Source organism: Staurois parvus, unplaced genomic scaffold (genome assembly GCF_062004578.1).
Source record: "Staurois parvus isolate SC_StPar_1 unplaced genomic scaffold, SC_StPar_1.0 ptg000574l, whole genome shotgun sequence".
In the NCBI taxonomy this organism is placed as follows: domain Eukaryota; kingdom Metazoa; phylum Chordata; class Amphibia; order Anura; family Ranidae; genus Staurois; species Staurois parvus.
Genome location: NW_028318370.1, coordinates 6,937,322 through 6,945,214, shown reverse-complemented (window position 1 = coordinate 6,945,214; position 7,893 = coordinate 6,937,322). Strand labels below are relative to the sequence as shown.

Here is a 7,893-nt window from a genome sequence, read left to right as displayed (position 1 = left end):
AAATACATTATTTTATGCCAAGTTAATTGCAAACGACATACTTTTCATTTCATAACATTAAGATCAACTGACAGCTGAGTTTTCACAATGTATTGAAAATAAATTTTAAAAAAATTTACCTGCACTAATGTGAAGGGTGAAAAAGGTAGCTGGAGCCGAAGTCTCTGCTCGGCAGCCGGGAGGGGAAGAGAAACACACTTCACGCTGGAAGCCCGGCCCTGACGTCACCGCCCTCTGTCGCTCCCAGCGCGGCGCAGTCACGCATGCGCACTGCTCTCAAGCAGAAGGGAGGGCCGTGCGACAGCCGCATTTACACAGACCAGGGAGAACGCTCCGCAGTCAGGCATGCGCACTGCCCTCTGCTCTCAAGCAGAAGACTGTCTGCCATAGAAGGGAGGGCCGTGGGAGGGCCACATTACACAGAGCAGGGAGAGCTGTTGGAGGGCCGTATTAAACAGACCCCCGGGCCGTAAATGGCCCGTGGGCCGGACTTTGGACATGCCTGCCCTAAAGTGTTTCTAAAGGCTCACGTATGCTCATTGTATGCATGAAGGTAAAAAACCTTCTGTGTCTAGCAGCCCTCCCTAACACTTACCTGAGCCCCATCCCGATCCAGCGATGTCCACGAGAGCCTCAATTCTCCGGGGACTCTCACTCCTGATTGGCTGGGGCAGTATGACTGCTGTCAACCACAGGCAGTGAGACAACCAGGAGTGAGAGAGGGCAGGCCCGAGCCACAGCTGTGTGTGAGTACATATGCAGAGCCGCGGCTCAGGAGCCTGCCTGCTCAGGTGCTCCCATAGCAAGCTGTTTGCTAAGGGGGGTACTTGACAGGAGGGAGGGGCCGTGAGTGCCAACGGGGGACCCGAGAAGAGGCGAATCTCGGCTTCTCTGTGCAAAACCAATATACAGTGCAGGTAAGCATGACGTTTTTTTTATTTTTAAGAAAAAATAAAAATCAAGACTTTAGTATGACTTTAATAGCACGCCACAAGTCTACTAAAGGGCAGTGCATTTCTGTATGTGTCAGGAAAGCATGTGACTTTGCAAGCCTTCCTGACACACACAGCGTGAACCTAAGCTAAAGGTATATTTAACTGCAACTAGTATGAATACCTGATTTTGTATTTATTCTATACAGCAGCACTCAGACTGGTAGAGTAGGGGTGTACTTGGGGCAAGTCTGTGCTGCATTCAGATGCACTGACAGGAGGAGAGAGCGGAGAGCTGACCTCGTCGCTTTGTTTCTCCCCCTTCACTATTCACTCACAGGCTGGTTTGTGTTGGTTACCTGCAGCAGAAGAAAGTCAGGTCAACAACTTGCTGTGTGGCAGAGCTGTGTAAATCACAGGAATGCATGAACAGAACTACAAATCCTTTTGGCAGGTAAAATGCCTCTCATATATGTGTGTATTTCAGTGGTACATTTAGCTGTTTTTCTGGAGTTCAGCTCTAGAAATATACAGTGAAGGATATACATCCTTGGACAGCTCTTTGATCTTTGCCATGGTGGAGAGTTTGGAATCTGATGGTTTGATTGCTCCTGTGGACAGGTGTCTTTTATACAGGTAACACAATGAGATTAGCAGCACTCCCTTTAACCTCCCTGGCGGTATTCCCGAGTGTAGCTCGGGTTAAAATTTCAATACCAACAGCGGTAACCCCGAGCTACACTCGGGCTTACCATGCGGCGTTGCTCTGGGGGTCCCTGCAGCACTTACCTTGTCCTTCGCTCCCGCGATGTGTCCCCGGCTGATGCCGGCATCCGGCTTCCGTGTTCCGGTCCCTGTGACGTCGGGACGTACGGCGGGAAATTTGAAATTTTTAAAAAATTTAATTTTTGCTGTTTCAATGCATTTCACATATATTTTGTCCCGAGTGCTTTGTCCTGCGCCCTGCCTGCATTTTGACTGTTCTTTCTGCCTGGAAATTTAGAAAAGTCCATGGCGTCCAAAAAGCGTCCCTTTACGTCAAAAGTGGTTTTAGACCGGCTAGAGAACAGCGATAGTAAATCAGAACCACTTGCAGAATTGAGTGATAATGATTCGTGGGGGAAATTCCTCATCAGACACTGAAAATGATTTTGCGACTTTGCTCAGCGATGTGCGAATTTGCCTCTGTATTTCAAATTTCAGTGGTTTTGGTTTGATAATATAATAATAATAAATTGAATTCAATAATATAATTTTTTATGATTTTTTATTTATTAAATTATAATTTATGATTTCGTGTTTCAAGTTTTATCATACCCGGGATGTTTACTAGACTCTTGTTCGGACAGATTTCAATGAGTTATTCCTAAAAATTACAGCCTACAATAAAAAACTACATATTTCCATGCAAAAAAATGATACCGCTTTCAGCACCAAAAATCGGAAAGAATCATACCGCCGAGGAAGTTAAGAGACTGCTTCTAATCTCAGATTATCTGTATGAAAGACACCTAGTAGCCAAAAATCCTGCTGAATGATAGGGGATCAAATACTTATTTCCCTCCTGAACATGCAAATCAGTCATCATTTGTTAGACAAGCATTTCTGCTGAATTTGTTGTTGCTATTCTGTCTCTCAGTGTTACAATACACCGAACATTCGATTTTTAGACTGATCATTTCTTTGTGAGTGGCAAACATTCAAAATCAGCAGGGGATCAAATACTTATTTCCTTCACTATATTTATAAATTTGAGGACAATAAAAATCAAAGATATACCCAATAAAAGTGACAGTGAGAGGTCAGAAGGTATAGACAATACGTTTCAGGATCTCACCAAGTGGAGCACCACAAACCTGTTGTCTATACCTTCTGACCTCGTGTCGTACGTAATATACGGTCACTGAGATGATCCTTGATTTGTGACACCTTCATCCTTCTGTATATACATTCCATACTGCTCTGCGGATCTCCAGGAACACCTCAGCTGACTGCAGCCTTCATACGTTGGTACCTGTTCTCGTGCACATCTGGGTGCAGTGCCCCACCAACACCATTTTAAGCACATAGGAAAATATGGAAAGGTTTTGAGAATTGTATTTCTTGAGGAAGCGCTTGTTGACAATTACAATATTGTGTGAAAGTGTTTTCATGGACAGTCCTTTCCGTGTAACTGTCATGGTGGCATACAGAGGGGAGGGAAGAGAACATACACATGCCGTGCTCTTACTGTGTGTAGACTGGTAGATGTGTTCAGTCCCTGCACTTCCCTGATATTAGCGCTGGAGATTCAACTTACTTTCTCCTTCCCCTCCAGGCTGCGTCTTTATTTAGTCACACGTTCCCTGCAGAGGGTGCCGGCAGGATGCCGAGAGCGGTGTTTTCCTAGTAATTAACAGCATACCACCTTAGCATTTGCTTAGAACCCCCTCCATGTACAGCCTGCACCCGACTGCTGTCAGAGCGTGTCAGTGGTTCAGTGGAGCTCGGTATAGCCGCATTACAGCTTTGGTGTACCTGTCAGCTAGGTGTTAGACGGACATGTGACGGGATGGATGTCATCTGTTGTCTCTCCAACTAATCATCTCATAGCAGTACTGATATCCTGGCAATGTAAGATCTCCCAGCAGGGACTGGGGACTCAGTGGGATCATTTTGATGCCAGTAAAGTTAGTATCCAGTTTTAGAGGTTCATTTAAAGTTCGGCTTGGGATTCTGTTTAGGGGAGGAATTGGCCATGGTAACGCTGGGAACACCCCTTTTCTGTTTGTTTGTTTTTTTTTTCCTCTAAAATAAATGGAAACGCAAGAAAATACAAAGTTAAAAGCATGCTGCCATGCTTCTTCCAACTCAACTTTAGAAGCTGCACACCCCCCCCCCCCCAAAAAAAAAGGACTAGTCACCAGTACTACCGGTGGTCTCCTTGATGCCGATCTTTCCCCATTACTGACTTTCCATGCTTTATTCTGCACTGAGTCTCTGTGTCTAGGTGGCCATCTTGGTAGAGGTGGGGGTTTGCGTTCAAAGCCTCCAGCAAAGAGAACAGTGAGCAGCGCAGTAGTCACATCACCAATCTTACTCCAGATCTCCTGAACCTACTAGTCGGGGACATCAGTATCGTAAATTAAAGTAAAGAGCAACACACCATGACGAATATATTTTGTTTTGTTTGTTGCATTAAAAAAGGTCATCTCAATTTTTTTGTGTTTTGGGATGCTAGTCCATGTACGTACTTAACGCACGGTAGCGGATCGTTCACCCCAAAGTAAACTTGATAAAACAGTCCATTAAGGCCTGGCTCACACTCACATCACATGTGATTCCCACAGCAATCGCACCACATTCCTGTTCAAATCATGCAATTCTGTGCGGTGCAGTTTGAGCCCATTCATTTTGTATGGCTCAAAGCGCACTGTATCTGTATGAAAAAGGTGCAGGCATCTTTTTTTTTATTTTGCTGCACTGGAATTGTGTTGCATTGGTGTTCATACCCATGCAGTCCAATTCAAGCAAGTGCACTGCGTTTTGTGACCTGTTTTTGGGGTGTTAACTTTGACGCCCACAGCAGATCACATGAACACCGTGCGATTCTGATACGGTGTGGGCAACGCACAGGAGTTGATGCTAATTCTGCACGGCATCAGTGTGAACCTAGACTTGGAGGTAAAAATCACAAAATCAGCATTTTCTACAACATTCAACTTTGATGTCGTTTTTTTTCCCGCATTACTTTTTTTTTTTCTGCCACTAGATGTCCCCAGTCTGATGGCCAGCATCATTCAACTCATTTCCTCTCACCCTGGATCCGCCCCAGCCTGTGACTGAACAGAGGAAGGAGAAGCAGCACAGTGATGAGCTCCTCCCTCTATCACTCTGCTCTCTCCTCCTATCGGCATACCCCACGGCAGCACACAAACTGATTGGCTTCTTGTGCTGCTTCCGCCTTGCTGTACAGGGACTGCAAGAGTTTGATACGGCATTAGATTCAGGTACTTATGTTGCTTGAATCTTAAAAAAAAAAAAAAAATACATTTAATGATGTATTAATGATTATAGAACTGTGATCAATGTGTGTCTTTTATATCTGTCTGAAGTTCAGCTTTAAAGCGCAGTTCCACTCACCCTGTCAAAAAATAAAGGTCCGCAGCTACAAAAAACTGTAGCTGCTGACTTTTAAAAAACAGCCACTTACCTGTCCCTCGGTCCCGGTGTGTCCACTGCAGCCTGTTTCACCGGCTGTCCTGTATTCCAGGAGGCCGGCATCTTCAGTATGGGCACCCGGCTGTAACTGCTCACGGCATCACAGCCGGGTACCCACTGCTCATTAGCGAATAGCACTGCGCTTCATTAATGGTCCTGTAGTCTTCTGGGACCTGTCACGTGTCCCAAAAGACTACAGGGAGGGAGGACACCTTCCCATTGCCTAGGTGATCGGACCCGAAGTGGGAGTGGATACCTGTCAAATTTGGGTACCCCCCCCCCCCCCCCCAAAAGGGCCAATCCTTAATGGGGAGCGGGGGAGCAGTCCTTAAAGCAAAACTTCCCCTTTTGGGTGGAGCTCTGCTTTAAGTTTTCTTTCTCGCTTTAATATGAACGATTTCCTAGAAACCTATTTTTATAGGTATAGGGGGCTACCATTTGCTGACCACCTTAAAATTCTGGTTGCCTTGCTGTCTCTTGCTCCAATGTCTTCTGAGTCACTGACCTGGGACAAGCATGTAACCAGTGAACTCAGGGAAATTGGAACTGTTAGTAGCAGATTTATACTGCCGCATACTGTGGTTATGTAAAATAAAATATAATGCAGAGCAGTGTGCGCTCCAGCAGCTCTGGGACTCCCCTATTAAAATGGGGGGAGTTTGTGAGAAGAAAAAAGGGTGGGAGGACAGTGCAGTCATGTGGCTTGTCTGTCATGTGACCAGCTCACTCCATTGATGTAGTTCTTGCTGCGCTAAGCAGAGAGAACTCTACAGGACACCTCAGACTCCATACCATGGCCCACATGTTATGAATAGCCTGGCAATGCAGGATGTAGTATGGGGTAACACTGCAAGGTATAACAGAACTATATCCGCTTTCCATTATACAGGAGCCCTGTAATCTACACACTGGCTCTGGGTCAGTTGCTGTGGAGGCATTCAAGCCATTGAATCAGAATGATACCCAGGCAACTAGGTCATCAATGACGGCCAACGTACTGTATTGCTCAGTAGAAGTTAAATTTTTTTTTTTTTTATAACCGTTTTTTTATTTACTAAATCATGAAGGTTAAAAGAAAAATAATGTGCCCCTTTTACATTGTTCACTTGTAACGCTTCTAAAGTGATAATGGAGTTGGGATTTGTGGCCTTTTTACATACAAATAGCACTTAGCGGGGTGGTTCTTTAATAAGTAATTTCAGGAATGTATGCCATGTATTGTACCCATAAAAGGCATTCACTGGCGAGCCCGATAATGTTAATTCGGAGTGACAGGTGCACTTGAAATTGACTTGTGTTATGTAAAAGCCTGCATGACTAAAGACACTTCCTGCAGTGCATTTAGATACGGCTGGATCAATCATTCTGCACAGAACTCGGCAGCAGCTTTTTTTTTTTTTTTTTTTTTTTTCATACGGGGACGAGTTGTGTACTTAAACAGGCAGTGGCTCCGGGGCAGCTCCGAATTAATGCAAATATTCTATTAGTGCTGGTTTGCCCAGGGACACGGAGTGTGCTCTATAATACATGAGCGAACAATCATCTGCTCGAGAAATCACAGAGATGCACCAAACAAATGTCAGAGTGTTTAGCTGGTGCACCGACTGGCAATTTGCTGGAATCCCCGGTGACACTGGATATGTCAAGTAATACTTCCATTGATTTTAATCTATGGAAGAAACTGTAGCATCTAATAAACTGATTTGGGGGATTAAATGTCAAGTGTGGCTTTATTTTTTACAAGTTTTAAATTGGTGTCCTGCCTTTCGAAAAAAATAGAAGTAGCTGTATTGGAATCTTCATCGGCGAGCATGTAGATTTTTAAGCCTTTTACTGTGTACGGTGCAAGGATGTCGGCAAACTTCATGGCAGATATTTACCCGCTTCTGGCCTTGCTGATGCCTTTTGAGGGTGATTGCTAAGTGGCAGGGTCTGCCTTCTCTATAATCATACAATCGGTATCCGTGTAAGGCAGTGTTTCTCAACTCCAGTCCTCATGGACCCCCAACAGGTCATGTTTTCAGGATTTCCCTCAGATGAAACCGCTGTGGTAATTACTAAGGCAGTGAAACTGATCAAATCACCTGTGCAAAATAATGGAAATCCTGAAAACATGACCTGTTGGGGGTCCATGAGGACTGGAGTTGAGAAACACTGGTGTAAGGGTTCATGTACACTGACGTTCAGGAGCTATTTCAGCAGCCCCTGAACTCTCCCTAATGTTTTCCTATGTGTCCATGTACACAGTCATTTACAGGCAGTTGAGTTTACAGTTGTTTTTTTGAACGCTCTAAACTTGCGTTCAGGAGTAGATTTTACCAGCTTCTCGGCCTTTTGGCTAAGATCAAGTGTAGTATCTGTTCTTATCAGTGTCCAGTGGGGGTGCTCCACGGTCATTCTAGCTTTGCGGGGATGGCTGTTGTATAGTACCCTCACTGGTATGATGGGGGTCTGGAAGGCTAGTACCGGGGGGGACAGAAACCGGGATGCCCACACGTAGCTGGGACCTGGGAGTAATTCCCCCGAGGAGACCGGAAGGACCCAGTACCTCCTGATTTGGACGGATCTGCCTTGTCTGGCCAGGGGTCGGGAAGGCAGAAAGTCCGCAAACCAAGTGCCCCCTGAGTAGACGCCCTCAGGGGTGCCACCAGTAACACCTGGGTGTGGGACCCCACAGTGTGAAGATGGCACAAGGTCACTGCGTTTACACTGTTTTTTCACAGCGCCCTTAGGACCAGGCCTTTTGGCTAGGACCAGGGCA

General features: G+C 45.4%; 1 pseudogene; it reads left to right on the top strand.

Moving 5' to 3' along the window:
• The first annotated feature begins 7,450 nt into the window (after window positions 1-7,450).
• Window positions 7,451-7,567, top strand: LOC149450496 (U2 spliceosomal RNA; annotated as a pseudogene).
• Window positions 7,568-7,893: the final 326 nt, after the last annotated feature.